General features: G+C 44.9%; 1 protein-coding gene across 1 annotated transcript in view; it reads left to right on the forward strand.

Moving 5' to 3' along the window:
• Window positions 1–19353, forward strand: part of LOC147703742 (zymogen granule membrane protein 16-like) — a 203889-nt gene that overhangs the window by 126717 nt on the left and 57819 nt on the right. The gene's annotated exons all lie outside the window — the stretch shown is intronic.

Here is a 19353-nt window from a genome sequence, read left to right on the forward strand (position 1 = left end):
CTGCCTGAGCATTCGGCTATACTGCAGTCTTTGCAGGCTGATCTGCTCGCTTCTAAATTCTTACTGACTTGTGATAATCAGACCAACCTGGTGATAAGAATTATCCCTGGGACGGTAGGTTTCACGTAACTGACTTTTAATGAAGGAGACACAGTACCTATTGCTTACAAGTCACACTTATACACTTTGGCTGAATTGCGCTTTTCCACTGTGGAGAAAGTTGTGACGGTTGTGCAGATGGCAATTCTTAAAGAACGTGCCCTGTCACAGGGAAAACGCATGTTGGTTGTTAACCGTGTCCTGTCTTGGAGGCAGTCACAAAAGCCAGTGTACCTAATTCTAAAGCTTTGCACCCTCGGTGGATTCAATGGGCAGCGTCCTTGTCATCTCAGGATGTCACGTTTATTTTTGATGCCACATTAAGGTCGCAGGAGTACTTACAGTATGAATTTGTTCATCCTGCTCCTTTAGCAATGCGACCCCTGGAGGATTTCCATTGCATCATTTACACCGATGGTTCGGCGCAGGTTGCGCATGGCTCTAAACACGCCTACGTTTCCGCATGCGCCATTGTGGTCGGTGCCATGGTGAACGATGAGTTCAAGTCCAGTGTCGTGCACACACAGACACTCGGAGACTGCACTGCACAATTGGCAGAGCTTTGTGCTTTAATGCTTACATTGGAGTACGCAAATCCTAGGATGACTACTCTTATTGTAAGTGATTCTTACTACTGTGTCCAGTCTTACAATGAAAATTTAATCTTTTGGATTCAGAATGAGTTTCGTGATTCCAAAGGTAGCACAATAAAACATAAAATGATCTGGGTCTGAGTGGCTGAGCTTAAAGAGCAGTTGCCACTTGTGTTTGTGATTCATACTCTCGGCCATCAGCGCGTGGGAGTCCACGCTGTCGGTAATTCGCTTGCTGAGGAAGCAGCGAAATCAGCAGTATCTAAATATTTAGTTGCAGCAGTTACACGGTCCAAAAGTAAAATAGATGATGACATCTTAGCGGCTGTTGCTGCCACTGAGAAGGGAGGTAAATATCCTGCGGGTTTCCCTTCGAAGTACACATACCACTTAAGTCCCGATAAGGTTCCTTATGTGAAAATTCCTGATGTTGGCGAACGTTTAGTTCCCAACTCGGATCGCAGAGCTACTTTGATTACAGCGGCTCATGAAGGTGTGGCGTCTGCGCATGCGGGCGTCTCAGCCACTGTAACTCAGCTACAACAGAGGTTCTGGTGGCGGGGACTGTACAAACAGACGCGTGATTATGTCCTTCAATGTGACATTTGCCAGCAGATCAAGCCTTCGACTGCTGCGCGTCCGCCACAGACACAGTTGTACATTTCTAATAAACTACTAGGATGCGTTTATTTAGATCACTGTGGTCCTTTTTCTTCTGATACTGCGTATAAGTACATCTTAGTAGCAGTTGATTCATGCACACGCGTTGTGTGGTTATGGCCCCATCGCAGCGCTGATTCACGGACTGTCATAAGAGATTTGCGTGTCTTTGTAGGGATTTTTGCCTGTGGTACCTTCCATTTGGATCAGGGTCCGGCTTTCGCCTCTAAGGCGTATAAGGATGCTATGGTTTCATTGGGGGTCCAAGTCAAGTTTTCGTCTCCGTACAGACCTGAGGGTAACAGTGTAGTGGAACGAATGAACCGTGACTTAAAGCAATCTTTGACAGCTCGGGTTATAGGCACTGGCAGAAACTGGCTGGCCCACCTCAATGGCGTGCAGTGTGCTCTTAATAATCTCCCTAGAAGGTCTCTGGGTGGGCGGACCCCGTACGAAATGCTCTTTGGTATCAAGATGTACGTCCCTGACCTCGACGGTCTAGACTGCGTGGCTCAAGCCACGGCCTTTGACGTTGTGCTGTTTTACAGGACATACAAAAGACCAGAGACAGTCTTGAAAAAGAACATTTGCCCTCCACATCGGATGATGCCTTGCAGATCCCGGTAGTTGGCTGGCTACCCAAAGTTGGAGAACTGGTTTGTGAGAAGATCGACAACAAGAAAGAATTTGGTCCTTCCTATCGAGCACCGGTCCCCGTTCTTGGAGTGAAGGGCACGAGAACAGTCATTTTACCACCACTTCCAGGTCGTAAGGAAAACAGGTTTATCTCAATTGACAATGTCAAGATCCACAGGGTGGCCGATTCTTCATAGTCACCGGCGGTCTCATGTCCTTCGATTTTGAGAAATTCTGTTTTGGCCATTACTGCAGCTGCTGAGCCAGAAGGTGCCTTAGAGATGCCTGTCATTTCCAATCCTTTGCTAAACAATTTCCCAGTTAATAACAATGATGACCTCCATTATTCCTTTCCTGCTGATTTATCGATGCCTGATTTACAAACACGTTTGGCCACAGACTCTAGATTCTCATTTGACTCTGCTTCAGTGACTTCGACAAAACCCTCCAGTTGTGCAATCTATGCCTCTTTATTCAAAAAACATTTTTTGGTTCCCCCTTGGACATATATTTGGCTAATGCTTTTTTCAGTATACCTTTTTATGTCATTTGGTTTTGTGTTTTATTTTTTTCGACTCATGGATGGACACTATGTCGAGGAGAGAACATGCATTCGGCATCTTAATGGAACTTTGGCCCCCTTATCCTATTCCCATTCTGCACACAGGCTGAAAAGAGACTGAACTTTGTTAACATCACAGCATGGCCGGTTCTTGGTGGGATTGTGTGGGATGCAGTTAAATTTCAAATTCATGGCCCAACTGAAGTGGTTAATGTCCCAAATGTATTTAGAGTGAACATGGGGGATGTGGTTAAACAAAACATACGTTCTGATGATTGGAATGTTCAGGCCGTAGAATCATTATTTACTGATTTAAAATATTATGCTGCCTTTGATGCTGAGGATTTATATTTAGAATCTGCTAATTATGGTGACTTATTTTGCTTTCAACATTATGGTAATCATTTCCTGCATAAAACAAGTTCCAGGAGGAGTACTGTAAATTACACACAGTGGGAACATTGCCCAGCACCATTACAAGGCAGCTCCAGTTCATTTTTGAAGAAGTACACTTACTTTACCAACTTTAATCAATCAAGTCCTGAGTCCTTTTATTTTAAGATGACACAGAAGCCCATGTCCAAAGTTAGACTTACCGATACTAAATTATTGTATTCGAAGCCCTTTCTAGACAGATTAGCTGTAGAAGGCTATGAGCTATGGAAGGAATCCATTGACATTAAATCGGTTTGGGGTTCTAAAAGTTGGCAGGTACAAGGCACTGAGGCTTTGCACCATGCATGTCTCATCCCGAATCACATGTTGTTTTTGAATTCTACTATTTCACAGACAACGTGCTTTGGATTGGCTACTTCAAAAAAGTTAAATACCCCTGCTGTCCCTGATTTGGAAGAATATCCTGGTTGGGATAATTACACAAAAATTTCCATTAGAGAATTGCAGACATTGCTAGGTAATGCATCATTTAATGTGTCCAGTTTTGATCCAAAGGGTTGGTTGCTATGGCACAGAAGCTCTGACTCTTGCCAGCATCGCTTTCTGGGTTTAACTGAAGGTTTTACACGAATAAGGCCTGATCCACGTTTTGATCCTGACCACACTGTTACAACATATTCAGTTGGCAAATTATGTCAAAATTGGTTACAACATTCTACATTCGCTGCTGTTAAATTACATCTATCTAAGCTGACTGATGAGGTGGATATTAATAATTTCATTAAAGGTCCGGCAAGTGGTAGATCTAAACGTTGGATTTATGCTGCTTACAATGAAATTTGGAAGCTATCACAGATTGAAGCTGCTAAGCGCCTGAGAGCAATTGATCAAGCAAATTTAGAAAAGGTGCTTGCAGTTGTCGATAACAGTATTAACATGCTTTCTTCCCGCATATACACGTTGAATAACATTGTTTCTTCTGTAGTTGATATTGTAAATGATGAGGTGTCTGTTTTATACCATGGCCAAAATCAACTGCGTTCTGTGATGCAGTTTGCATGGACTCTACAGACTTTCAAATCTGGCCGTGTGCCATGGAATGACATGAACGTTTCCTCCCTCTTTGCCCCATTTAATTTGACTGACAAACAGCGCATGCTTTCAATGCGAGATGCATCATTTTCCATGTTACACCTTGAGAGGTTGGAATCTTTACCGTTCTCTGTTGCTGAGGCCGCTGATGCAACGTGGCTTATCCACGGATTAATTACATTACCATTCGCGTTGTACGAATTCACTAATTGTATGCGACATGTGGCAATAGGACGTTATGAACCGTTAGGAGGTGCCTTCCTCCATGAAGCATGGTCTCTACCCTTCACATATAGGTGTCTGAAAGACGGCAGAGAAGTTTATCTGAATGGAGAAGAATGCACAGAGTCCCCTGACCATTCATTAATATGCAGACACATTCAATTGCATGGTTCCTGCAACCAGGAGCGGCCTAATCTGGCCTGTGTTTTGAAAGGGACTCCTGTACCCGCAATAGTTCCCACGTTTACACTTTTGGCAAATGGTAGTTATTTGCTGTTGAATAACGAGGAGTGTTGTGGTCTTATTGTCGGTATCGCTTATGTGGTAACTGTATCTGAGCGTGTGGTGTGCTGCAAAATGTAATGTATCCCTCTACGCATGGGAATTCAGATGTTTCCATCTGGCCGCGCATCCCAACCTTGAAAGCAGAGTTCAATGGTATGACTAGAATAAGAGCCCTTTTGTCTCAGAAAGAGGTGTCCCTGAGTTCGGCCCGAGAAACATTCGTCCTTCACATAGCTAACACACGCACAGAAGTGGAAGCGCTTTTAAATACTGATTTACCGTTACATTTCAGCGAGTTGGTTCATCAAATCTTTAATGCCTCCTCCACTTCCGGCCTGGCTCACTTTTTTAAATTAGTTTGCAGTGGTCTTGTGACTTCATTTGAAAAAATATTTGGGGTCATCCCTGCCTTTTTTTATTCTATTTTTTCGAGCTTGTTCGGAGGATTCCCTGTCTTGCTGGCTTTAGCTGCAGGCGTTTTGCTGATATTTTGCTTCATTACAAATGGCTGCCCATCCTGCATTAAGAGCAGAAGAGCCCCTCCTGTCACTGCTGCGCAACCGGATGCTTGATTACTATGGCACCCTGCCGCTTGCAACCTTAAGCACGGCGTTTGGATTATCGTTTCGATTTTCCTATTTCTCATGTGTCCAGCCTGTGTTTCATTGCCTAAGCTGCGATTTCAACTGGGCCCTTGATTTGTGTCTCTGCTTGGCGGTGTCTCCTGAAGTCGACTTTAATCATCTGATGAGCCCCGTAGTTGCTCACGAGTTGGTTTGTACTGGCGAAAGGATTATGGCCTTGGCGGGGATGCATGGACTAATGGGTCGTTGGGATATAATTGCAGCAGAGCATGAGTTCTTGGCAAGGAGCTTTCTTGAGAACCCACTGAGTTGTCCTCTGATGTTAATAGAGGATTCAGTGACGGAGCAGCACTTATGTTCCTTCCCATTAATTAATTGGATGGCTGAACTATTTTCGGATGATGACAGTGATTTCTTATTGGAGGCTGTGGCTGCATATTTTGCATATTCGATTCTATCATAAGATGCCATGGAGTTTATTGTACTTATTTCGGCACGTGCTTTTTATATTTTTGGACAGTGCCCCTTTTACATGTGTGAACAATTTTTATATACGTCCCAGACCTCTTGACTTATATTTTAAAAGGTTGGATCAATTACATTTGGCCACTATAGGCCTGTATTTATACGTTTGGAGATTTGATTAGTTCATTATTATTGAACTCTGTTTTCAGGTTAAGCCCCTTCCAGGTTCTGCCTTTAGATGATTTTTGACAGTGCTCTGATCATTGGGGGGGGTGTCATATAGCTACTTCTTTTCTATATATTGTGTTAAGTTAGCATGAGTTTATTAAATGTTTGCACGCCGTTTTTCATTCTTGCTTTACTTTTGCACACGACACATAATTGTTGTTTTAGCTTTCAACCCAGAAGAGCTTCGTGATTCACTAGAGAAATAATATGTTATTGCTCTGATATCAGTTTTGTTCTGCACTCTGTCTGCACACCGAGTGCTGAAGGCTACACGGATAACTTAACCCAGTGTTATTGTAAGGTCTGATCTTCGCACCCTTATAGACATAATACACATGCTGTTGCCAAAATCAGGCTCTAGGCGAGTTTTATATTGTGATGCTGAACGCACAAAAACACACTTGATATGCTGCACATGCACAGAGCTGGTGGGAGGTGATGTGATCGTCCTGCCACTGAGATTTTAAGGCATGGGCCCGCCCTGCTAAAACCTAAATGAGACCTACATAGATATAATATACTATGCTAAATAGGGAGAGTGTGAATTAGACATTGTTAATTTCTATTCATTTCAGCATAATTAGTATGCTCTCACCATTCGCCTTTTATGGACTGATAACTATGCTGATAACTTTGTTGCTTATAATATGTTTGCTAGTATTATACAAGATATTGCGTTTGAGAACCTTGCATTAGTAAATAAATATTTCAAAAGTGCACGTGTCCTCATTTACTCCTCGTTCTGGTTTGTGATGATTATATAACGAAAGAGTGTTCATGTGTTCCACGATTCCTGAGGTACTCTAAGTTCATGTTCTGGTCTGTCTAAGCATTGGGAGTTTGTTATGACCAATGAGACACTGTAGCTAGCTCGGTAAGGGGATTTTGGGCACTGAGGCGAGTTTTGGGCCATCCTAATTCACAGAGGTTCCAGGTCTCTATGCACAGTTCTGTAGGAGAACGGAATTCCCGCTACAGTGGAGGATCATTGTAAGGCTTAATAAGCCATAACAAAAGCCAGGTGGCCAGTGCACTTTTACGTGCACGTGCCTGCAAGCTTGAGGCCAGCAAAAGCCTCTCTGGTAGCACTTTAAAAACCCACTTACTAAAGGTCTAGCACATGCACTAGCTTAGGCGAGACCTAAAAAGGAAGATAAAACAGATGTTATTGTACATGACATTTCCAAGACAGTAGGGTGCTTCTCAAAATGTTTCCAAAACAGTAAAGTGCTTTTAGAAGGTAACTAACCCCCGCTACACCTCTATCTGCCCCATATCTGTTAAATTAAGACACATTTGGGCTACGGAATTACAATGCTGGAGTAGATCAAACCATGGTGAAGAAGTCCTAGCCAGATCCTATTTATCATTATCATCATCATTATCATATTTCCATGTGCAGAAGACCTTTCAGAACTGTCTGGTGTACTGTTTTGGGGTGAACAGGTGCTTTTCCGGAATGCTTGAGACAGATGATATTAGACATGGTTCATGAGGCACATCTGGACTTGAGCAGTATGGAAAGGAGGATTAGATGAGATTTTTTTTGGTGGCCTAGTATTGATAGGTACCCCTTTCAATCATATTCCAATTTCCCCAAACGCTCATCTACCAGTAATCACCTCTGGACACCCAAAACCCACAGAAAACAGATACATGTCTGGTACCCCCACACTCAGGAGACCCAGAACAGAGATGTGGTTCTAGCAATTGGCAGGTAAATGGTTCATATATTAGAGAAACTGGAAGGAATTACGATATTTTGGAAAGTAAATCGCTAAACATAAGATTAACATAATAGTCAGGGTGTTCTCCCAGCCAGCCACTAACGACAAGGGAGGAGTGGTTTACACTGAATGATTTTGTTCGGTCATACACAATTATAACATGTACAGTTTTATACTTTCCATATAGTCTTTAGTTTGATATCTGTCATCAAATGAACAGTGCACCAGAATTAGTAATTAGCACTAACATTGCATAATTAATTGCGCAGATTACATTTCTTTGAAAAATGCACATGTATTTGGCAGAGCTGGACTATAGAAATAAAGGGTAACATTTCCTTGCTTAGCTTTACAGGATTTCTGTATGCCCATTTAAAAAAGGCAATACAATATTGTGCAAATATGTTAGAAAAATGAATACATCTCCAAATGTTTTATTATATAATTTTAGGTTGCAATTAGATATTGATGCAGCATTTGCATAAAACAGAGACCTGAATGAGTTACAATAATAGCTTATAGTTTATATTGTTGCTCAAAGAGACCAATGGAGTGCAAAGGCCTGATTTACTACCTTTTCGGGTTTTCACGAACTACATGCAGAGTTTTATGACTCTGGCCTCCCTATACTTATGTGTGTAGAGTTTTCTGCTCCCAGAGCTCTGCAATTGGGGCGGAGGACTCCGCAAAACATAGGTATAGGGAGTGCAGAGTGATAAAGCTCGACATGTAGTGTGTGAATACAAAAAGGTAGTAAATTGCACAAAAATGTAAGTTTACCCTTGTGAATCAGGTCCCGGGTGTTTAAGCAATCTAATGCTGATGTTATGAAAAAGCTCTGTTATACAGGTGGGCAAACACTCTAGGAGAGAAAGGGTGCACTAATGGACACACAAATCAAGTTTTCCTGAGCTCAGCATTCAAAAGAAAAAAATAACCTGAGGTTAAGTTTGGGAGTTCCTCTAATACCTACAGATTATGGATTTGATCACCCCTCCCACTACAGATCTTTCCCTGTCACACTTTTTTAATAGTTATGACATTGAATACGCACCATTTTTCACACAAACATTTGGTAAAGAAATATTTAAATACTGCAGACTTAAAAAAAATACTAATAATGCTCTCTTTAATTTGTAATCTCACAACATTGGAGTACTTATCTTCTAATCTTCATAGAAGAAACCATTCTTTTGATAGTACTATTTTATGTTGCTTTTCCTGGCAGGGTTGTAGATCCCAATGGTACATCTGGTGCAATGCAACAGGGCCCAGAGATGGGAGGGGGCCCAACCACAACATCCCCTGGAGCACTGAGAGCGCACCCACTAAGGTCACAGGTGCTCTTACAACACTGGGAGCTTGCTGGTAGTGGTGCCTGATTTCCTCAACAACAGTAGTTAGACTCCGAGCAGCCGAATCCACTGAAGCACCTACAAGGGCACTACGAAAGCCTCACTGCACTCACACTGAATTGTCGAGTAGGGATTCTGCTTAGAAACAGAACTATGCGTGGAACCACATAACATCAGAATGTAGGAACTGTGTCACCATACCACATCAGAACCTACAGGCCAAAATCCAGACTAGCTTATAGTGCCTATCTTGCTCTCCTAATCTTTCCAGAGAAACAAGTAAATTGGCATCCCAGAACACAGCACTCTAGACCCTCTCAGGGATCGCGTTAGCCGGTCAATTTATGTTCTCTCACACAATAAACAGAAAAGAGAACGAAGAAAGCTTACATTATTTATTGAAACTATTGTGCTAGTTTTTGTGAACAACTGTGCTGCAATTAGAAAACATATGCAGGTCAAAAATGTCATTAGCATAATCAATAGACTTTACACAATGAAAAGCCCTGTCATATTGAATATCAGATCTGCGTAAGCCTAATCTCACTATAGAAGCACAGTGATGTATTAGAGATCTCTAGGATAGTGGTGGACCTGATACCTGGCATACATAGGTAGCTATTCTACGCTCAGGTGTCAGAGCTCTCATCTCAGGACCTTTGCTCTGCGAGAATGTGTCTGCTCCCATCTCAAAACGACAAGTCCCAGCTTATATGACAAGAATGTTATGTTCAAAACAGCAGCTGTTTTTCTCTATTATGTCTAGGTGCTAGTGTACGACCACAGCAAAAACAGAGCACTATTCATTTTAACATTGTAAGAAAGGTTCCGTCTGAATCCCAGTCGAAAAACTAAATATCAAAACATGTGCAGCCTATTTGTAATAACTGTGTAGCACAAAAACAAGCATGTTCTTTTGTAATGTGTGCAAAGCAAAACCAGCCTACTACGTACAGTTAGGCAACATACAGGAAAAAATATGGTGGGCCTACAGGAAATACACGACAGTTGGAGGTCAGATGATGGCAGTTAGAAAAAGAACAAAGATGCAATTAGGAGAGAGAGCTGGAACTGAGAAAATTGAATATTTGAGATTTTTGTTCCATATTAAGCTAAAAAAACAAACTGCAAAGGTAACTTTAAAACAACTTCTTGGGGGGCGGGGGTGGGGGGGAGTAGGAATAGTAATCCTTTTGAGACCTGTGGAAATCACCCTGAATCTCTGAAAATGAGACTTTGCTCTCTAGAGCAAGAATTCAAGTAGCTGGATATATATGTATCTCAAACACAAGTTGCCTGCTGTTTAGAAAGCCCATCACAGGTAAGTTCTGTTTTTGCCATCTTTTATTCTTTGGAGGACATACAATGTTCAAGCAGCTGACAGCGCCTCGCACAAATAATTGTCCTGCCCAACGCGTTTCGTCATTCCTCTTCACTTCATAAAGGACTGCGGGTCAATCTGCGAAGGAGAGCACACATTATAAATTACTTCTCCCGCCCTGATAGGCGTGGCCACCCGTGGTCTGCTGGTCTTTGGAGTTCATTGTTATTTCTCCCAGTGGAGCGCTGTGCTCTCTCTTCAAATACAATACTTATGAATCCCAAGTGGGTTGCTACGCACTGGAGATACTTGTCATGCCTTTCACAGTCCTCCAAGGCCAAACCTGTTCCTCGTGCCCCAGCGTCGTTTGGCGCTGAAGCATAACTGCACGCAGTGCAGCAGGGCATTTCTCCCGGCTCAGGCGGGGCCGCACAACCATCAAACACAAGTTGCCTGCTGTTAAGAAAGCCCATTACAGGTAAGTTCCGCTTTTGCCATCTTTTATTCTTTGGAGGACATACAATGTTCATGCAGCTGACAGCGCCTCGCACAAATAATTGTCCTGCCCAACGCCTTTCGTGATTCCTCCTCACTTCATCAAGGGCTGCTGGTCAATCTGCACAGGAGAGCACACATTATAAATTATTTCTCCCGCCTTGATGGGCGTGGCCACCCCGTGGCCGGCTGGCCTTTGGAATTCATTGTTATTTCTCCCAGTGGAGCGCTGTGCTCTCTCTTCAAATACAATGCTTATGAATCCCAAGTGGGTTGCTACGCACTGGAGATACTTGTCATGCCTTTCACAGTCCTCCAAGACCAAACATGTTCATCGAGCCCCAGCGTTGTTTGGCGCTGAACCGGAACTGCACGCAGTGCAGCGGGGAATTTCTCGCGGCTCAGGCGGGGCCTCACATCCATCAAACACAAGTTGCCAGCTGTTAAGAAAGCCCATCACAGGTAAGTTCAGTTTTGCCATCTTTTATTCTTTGGAGGACATACAATGTTAAAGCAGTTGACAGCACGTCGCACAAATAATTGTCCTGCCTAACGCGTTTCGTCATTCCTCCTCACTTCATCAAGGGCTGCGGGTCAATCTGCGAAGGAGAGCACACGTTATAAATTACTTCTCCTGCCCTGATGGGCGTGGCCACCCCTTGGCCTGCTGGTCTTTGGAGTTCATTGTTATGTCTCCCAGTGGAGCGCTGTGCTCTCTCTTCAAATATAATGCTTATGAATCCCAAGTGGGTTGCTACGCATGGTAGATACTTGTCATGCCTTTCACAGTCCTCCAAGATCAAACATGTTCATCGAGCCCCAAAGTGGTTTGGCACTGAAGCGGAACTGCACGCATTGCAGTGGGGAATTTCTCGCGGCTCAGGCGGGGCCGCACATCCATCAAACACAAGTTGCCTGCTGTTAAGAAAGCCCATCACAGGTAAGTTCAGTTTTGCCATCTTTTATTCTTTGAAGGACATACAATGTTAAAGCAGTTGACAGCACGTCGCACAAATAATTGTCCTGCCTAACGCGTTTCGTCATTCCTCCTCACTTCATCAAGGGCTGCGGGTCAATCTGCGAAGGAGAGCACACATTATAAATTACTTCTCCTGCCCTGATGGGCGTGGCCACCCCTTGGCCTGCTGGTCTTTGTAGTTCATTGTTATTTCTCCAAGTGGAGCGCTGTGCTCTCTCTTCAAATACAATGCTTATGAATCGCAAGTGGGTTGCTACACACTGGAGATACTTGTCATGCCTTTCACAGTCCTCCAAGGCCAAACCTGTTCCTCGTGCCCCAGAGTGGTTTGGCACTGAAGCAGAACTGCACGCAGTGCAGCGGGGCATTTCCCACGGCTCAGGCAGGGCCGCACATTCATCGAACACAAGTTGCCTACTGTTAAGAAAGCCCATCACAGGTAAGTTCCGTTTTTGCCATCTTTTATTCTTTGGAGGACATACAATGTTCAAGCAGCTGACAGCGCCATGCACAAATAATTGTCCTGCCCAACGCGTTTCGTCATTCCTCCTCACTTCATCAAGGGCTGCGGGTCAATCTGCGAAGGAGAGCACACATTATAAATTACTTCTCCTGCCCTGATGGGCGTGGCCACCCCTTGGCCTGCTGGTCTTTGGAGTTCATTGTTATTTCTCCCAGTGGAGCGCTGTGCTCTCTCTTCAAATACAATGCTTATGAATCCCAAGTGGGTTGCTACGCACTGGAGATACTTGTCATGCCTTTCACAATCCTCCAAGGCCAAACCTGTTCCTCGTGCCCCAGCATCGTTTGGCGCTGAAGCGGAACTGCACGGAGTGCAGCAGGGCATTTCTCGCGGCTCAGGCGGACCGTACATCCATCAAACACAAGTTGACGACCCCCTAGACACAGGGGCGCCGACCTGACTGGTGAGCTGGCGGCATATGGTCTCCACCTCTCTAATTCCGGACCCACGCACATTAAAGGTCACCTACTTGACCCGGTGTTTACGAATACCCCCACCCTTCGGAGCACAGACCCCCTTCCCCTTCCGTGGACTGACCACTTCATGGTCGCCTTCTGCCTTCCAGGAGTCATCACAAAACTCCACAAACCCACCACCTATACTAAGGACAGAGCATGGGCCAGATTAGCCACAGAAGAGTGGGCCAGAACCCTGAATTTGACTACACCGACTCCAGCGGAAGACCCCACCACCGCAGACAGTAAATTCAAGGAGTGGATCTCCACGTCTCTGGACTCCATCCTCCCAAAAAAAACTCGTGAGAATAAAAATGGGAAACTAGGATCTGCCCCGTGGTACACTCCAGAACTCCGGTCTCTCCGCAAACACTGCAAGAAAGCAGAACGGCTATGGAGGAAAGACTGGCAGCACGCCAGCAAAGAGGCCTATCAGCGGTCGGTGAGAACTTACAAATCTTCACTGAAACTGGCGAAAGCATCTCACTATGATACAAGAATTCAAAATTCCAATAACTCGGCAAGGGAATCTTATCTCATTCTAAAAGAGCTATTAAAAACTCCTGTCCCACCCGTATCCAACACGCCACCAGCAGACAAAAGTAATGAGCTGGCCAACTATTTTAACGCCAAAATTGACCGCATCTTAACCTCTCTGCCCCCTCTCGACCTGTCGAACCATATGGACAACGAGGCATCCACTAATCAAACAATAAGCAGCGTGCTTCCTCAGCTCACTTCCTTTAGGGCAGTAACAAGGAGCGAGGTTGACACGACGATGGCCAAAATGAAAAGCGGCTCCCCTTTAGATCCCGCCCCGATCAGATTTCTCAGAACAGTAGCACCGGCTGTCGTGCCCACAATCACGGAGCTCATAAACCTCTCGCTCTCGCAAGGATCGGTCCCCCCCAGCTGGAAAAGTGCAGTCGTGAAAGCACTCCTAAAGAAACCCCAGCTTGATCCAACCGACATGGCGAACTACCGGCCAATCTCACTCCTTCCCTGTGTCAGTAAAATGGCCGAGAAATTGGTCAATAGCCAACTGTCACATTACCTAGAAGCCAACAATATCTTACGACAGTCCCAGACGGGGTTTCGCCCGGGCCATGGCACGGACTCCGCCCTTCTCGCTGTCATCGAGGAGGCAAGGTGCATCCTGGATTCAGGAGGATCAGTGGCAGTGATCCTCCTGGACTTAAGCGCAGCCTTCGACACAGTCAACCATCGTGTCTTACTCCATCGACTGGCTGCCGCTGGGATTGCAGGTTCGGCGCTCAAATGGATTGAGTCTTTCCTATCAGGGCGCTCGTTCCAGGTGTGGGATGGCAACTTCCATTCTGCCACCCTCCCCCTCATGAGTGGGGTCCCCCAGGGGTCATCATTAAGCCCAACCCTATTTAATGCTTACATGGCCCCTCTCGAAGATGTGGTTACACCCTTCGGGATAAAAATAGTAAGCTACGCAGACGACACCCAATTAGTCGTCTCACTCTCCCAACTGGACAAAAACCCAGACAATCTGCAAAACTGCCTTAAAAACATCCATACCTGGATATGTGAGTCATCCCTTAAATTAAATGGCTCAAAGACGGAAGTCATGCTTCTAGGTAAGCAATGGACCGCCATCCCTCCAGCCGTCTGGCCTAATGAGTTCGGGGAAATCCCCGCTCCTAAACAAGAAATTAAAACCCTAGGAGTCTGGTTGGAACCCGAGTTGTCGATGAAAACTCAAGCTACCAAGACAGCAGGGACCTGCTTTGGCTTGATGCACTCCATTCGGAAGATCCTTCCACTTCTGCCTTCCCTATCGAGGAAGCTCCTGGTCCAAGGACTGGTGCTCGCACGGCTGGACTACAGCAACATGGTGTACCTCGGAGCGCCTGAGGCCACCATGGCTAAACTCCAACGCACGCAGAACGCAGCCGCCCGGTTACTCTGGAATCTCCCTTCTAGAGTATCAGCCAAACCTGCCATCCAGGCTCTCCACTGGCTTCCAATACGCCAAAGGGTCGAATTTAAGGCCCTGTGCACTGCACATAAACTGCTTAATGGCTCTGGTCCTGCCATTTTGAGAGACCTGGTTACTCCCTATAAAGCTCCCAGGTCCCTTCGCTCGGAGAATGAAAACCTGGCCATTATCCCCAGACACCGGAAGACACGGACTGGCGGCCGTCGCTTCTCGGTTAAAGCATCCACCAGATGGAATGCACTTCCCCGCTCCCTTCGGCTGGAACCTAATCATCTCATCTTTAGGAAAAAACTTAAAACGTTGTTGTTCCCTAAATAGAGTCCCTCCTTTCTGTACTCAGGTCTCCACAACTTTCATAGCGCGGGGATGCCCTCGGGTCACCAGGCGCTTTACAAATCGCTAAAATAAAAATAAAAATTAAGAAAGCCCATCACAGGTAAGTTCCGTTTTTGCCATCTTTTATTCTTTGGAGGACATACAATGTTCAAGCAGCTGACAGCGCCTCGCACAAATAATTGTCCTGCCCAAAGCGTTTAGTGATTCCTCATCACTTCATCAAGGGCTGCGGGTCAATCTGCGAAGAAGAGCACACATTATAAATTAGTTCTCCCGCCCTGATGGGCGTGGCCACCCCGTGGCCTGCTGGACTTTGGAGTTCATCGTTATTTCTCCCACTGGAGGGCTGTGCTCTCTCTTCGAATACAATACTTATGAATGCCAAGTGGGTTGCTACGCACTGGAGATACTTGTCATGCCTTTCACAGTCCTCCAAGGCCAAACCTGTTCCTCGTGCCCCAGCGTCGTTTGGCTCTGAAGCGGAACTGCACACAGTGCAGCTGGGCATTTCTCACGGCTCAAGCGGGGCAAACTTTTCGTTTGGATGTATGCGGCCTTTGCCTGGGTCGCAGAGGAGTGCCCCGGTGTTTTTTAACACTCCAGCGAGCACGTCAAATGGCGAACTTCCATATGGGAGAGGTGCCGCTGTTTGAGGAATGGGAGCGGTTCTGGTGCATGTCAAGCGGCACACCGATCCACATGGATTTTATTGAATTTTACTTATGAAGTTAAACAGCAGTGTATCTCACTTGAGTAAGAAAACGAAACTACAAGCACCAGAAAACCATAGGTGTGGCCACGCCCATGGGGCGGGGTCCTAAATATTTAGCAGTTGACGCCATAACACTCTGCTGCTTTCCTTCAGTCCGTGAAACCCCTGATGAAGTGAAACCCCGAAACGCGTTGGGTCTTAGACTTGGGACTGTGTTGTGTGGATGACTGCCCAAGAAACCACTGCCTCAATAAAGCTGCTTTTGGCAAATACTAACCTCGTGTGGGCGTCCTCCATATCCGGCAAACTTTTAGTTTGGATGTATGCGGCCTTTGCCTGGGTTGCGGAGGAGTGTCCCGGTGTTTTTCAACACTCCAGCGAGCACGTCAAACGGCGAACTTGCATATGGGAGAGGTGCCGGTGTTTGAGGAATGGGAGCAGTTCTGGCGCATGTCAAGCGGCACAACGATCCACATGGATTTTATTGAATTTTACTTATGAAGTTAAACAGCACTGTATCTCACTTGAGTAAGAAAAAACACTACATGGACCAGAAAACCACAGGTGTGGTGACGCCCATGGGGTGGGGTCTTGAATATTTAGCAGTTGCCGCCATAACACTCTGCTGCTTTCCTTCAGTCCCTGGAACCCCTGATGAAGTGAAACAATGAAACGCGTTGGGTCTTGGAATTGGGACTGTGTTGTGCGGATGACTGCCCAAGAAACCAGCTTTGAGTTGAATTCCTACATCCCTCCAAGCTCCTGAACATTGGCAGCCCCCCAAAACAACAGCTAAAGGTACTTGAATCTAGAGAGGGAATTACCCATCTTTGCTGCTAACACTTCCCAGGGCAACACACCCTGTACTGTCAGGAGGTCCCCCCGGACTTCAATTCCTGCCCTTCTCAATGTCAGACTCAACCCATCTTTGAGACATTCAGGCGTACCTGGCGAATCCCAAATTTGGGGGAAATCCAAAAAATAACCCATGCTAAGAATCTTTTCATACTCCCAACCAAAGAGTAATTGCTGCCTTAATGTCTTCAACCTGAATTTTTTGAAAAACTTCTTTGTCCCAAACTTATACAAAAAACCTTTAGACCCTCACTCCTTTACCATCTCCTCCAACAAGCCTGGTTAACCTAGAAGCACTCCGCAGTTTTTAAACTGGAAAGCAGTATATTATAACTGTAAATCTGGAAGAGCCAGGCCACCCTTTTCAAGCTTACGCCTTAATTTTTTCCAGGCCAGCCGGGCTCCCTTTGAAGCCCAAACAAAACTGACTAACTTCCCCTGTAGTTTATAAATTACAGACTTTGGAAATGTCAGGGGGATACAATTAAAAAGGTATGTTAGTTTGAGGTTAGTTTGAGGAGTATCACCATTTTGATTAAATGCACTCTTCCATACATAGCTAATGATGCATCGACCTCCTTTACTACCCTCTCCAAATTATACTGAGGAATTGACTCTAATTATTTTATTATACTTATTCCAAGATATCTAATCTCATTCTGTACCTCCCCCCTCCAGCTAGGAACATTCCAACACATTACCCCAGACTTCAAGTTGTTCACTTGATAACCAGATAGTGCCTCAAATTCTATTACCAGAACTTCTACCCTGGGAACAGTCTGAGATATAAATTGCGGGATCATCAGCATACAATGCAACTTTATTTTTATAAGTGCCTGAACTAAAAATAATGACCTGAGCATCTGCCATAATAGCTGAGCGAGTGGTTCGATATAGATGGCAAACAACAATGGAGAAATTGGACAGCCTGCCATATGCCCTCGGTGATCGGGAACCTTCTTGAAAGGAAACTATTAAGAAGAATCCTCTTGTAAGGAAACCATTAAGAAGAATCCAACTGTAGAGTGTTCATACAAAGCTTTTAACTTTGCAATAAAACATGGGCCAACACCAGTTATCACCAAAACCTACCGTAGATAAGCCCAGCAGATGCGGTCAAAAGCCTTAGCTGCATCCAATATGACCACAGCCAAGGGAGTAGAATGAGCAGTAGCAAGGTCTATACTGCCAAACAGTTGGTGAGTGAGTTCATGGAAATGCCTCCCTGGGGAAAATCCCTTCTGGTTGAGATGTATGTTCTGAGGTACCAGTTTAGCCAATCTCAATGCCAAAATACTGACAAAGATCTTGTAGTTTGCATTAAGCAGGAATATCGGGCAATACGAGTCTGCTTTCCTAGGGTCTTTCACTGGTTTTAGGATCAAGCCTATAGTAACCTCCTTCCACGACCCATATACTTGTGACTCCCCCTTATACACCAGATTATAAAGGGTCTCCCAGACTGGGGCTATTTCCTCTATTAAGAGTTTTATAAACCTCTGAAGGGATAGCTTCCAAGCTGGCTGCCTGCCCACTCTTGACTCTAGTCACAACCCTTCTCATCTCTCCCTGATTAATCAAAGCTTCCATACACTTTTTTCCTTCTCTAGTAAAAAGAGGAAGACCAACCTGCCCCAACCAGTCTTCTCAGTTGTCTACCACCTCACCCTGGGCTCCTACCAGCTCCTTGATTATATTCCTAGTTCTTTCTACCATGGTCTTCCAAACCAGTAATGCCCGACTTTCTCACCATACTCGAACTGCCTCATAGTTGCAGCCTGCCACCTTGCCTTACACTTGGATTCCAATTTAATTTTGTAACTTAATTGTGCCTCTTCTTTTACCGGCATCTTTGTGTCTTTACCACCACTTGATACTTGTAAAGAGGCCTCAAGGATACCAACTTTGTTTCAATTCCTGCCAATTCAGCCTTCTCCTCTCTACCCTTGGAACACCCCAGAGTTTTTAATACCCTCCGAATATATGCTTTAAAAGCATCCCATTCTAAACCTTGGGAGGCTGTTCCAGTATTTATCAAAAAATACTCTGATGTGGCCTTTTTTAGAGTGAGCACCACCTCCTCATCTAAGAGGAGAGCATGCTTTATTGTCCATCTTACATTGGGCTTAGTTCCTGGGACCTGCAAGGTTATAATACCAGCTGAATGGTCTGAAATGTGTGCCTGAAGGTGCGTAATCTGTTTTCTATTTGTCGCAAAACCCCTTTCCACAAAATAATCTAATCTGAAGTAACGTCCATATTTTTTGCTGTGGAAGGTCTCCCCTTTCAACCGCCCTTTTAAGCATCTCCATGCATCCACTAACCATAGATCTTGTATCATATTTTTAAGGGCTTGTCTTCTCCTGGGTGCTGGGGGGCCATTCTTCTGGTTTGAGCGATCCAAAACAGGGTCCATCAAAATATTAAATTCACCACCCAAGATCAGCGGGACCATAGCCTCCACAAGATTTGATTACAAATCTACAATATACTGTGGAACCTCCTCATTTGGACCCTATAATCCAACACATATGAATTCAAAGTCTGCATATTTAATTCCAGCCAAAACCCATCTTCCGGAACTGTCCCTTCTAGAATATTTTACTTCCACCCCAGAAACCCTTCTTATTAGGATCGCTACCCCTTACACCATTGCTCTTGATCAGACACTAAAAAACTCTGAACCCATCCACATATGGAATAATTCCTTACCCTCACTTACCACAAGATGCATTTCCTGCAGGACCTAAATATGAGCATGGCTATCTTCGAGATACCTCAGCACCACCCTCTGCCTGGCACAA

Source organism: Lissotriton vulgaris, chromosome 7 (genome assembly GCF_964263255.1).
Source record: "Lissotriton vulgaris chromosome 7, aLisVul1.2, whole genome shotgun sequence".
NCBI lineage: Eukaryota > Metazoa > Chordata > Amphibia > Caudata > Salamandridae > Lissotriton > Lissotriton vulgaris.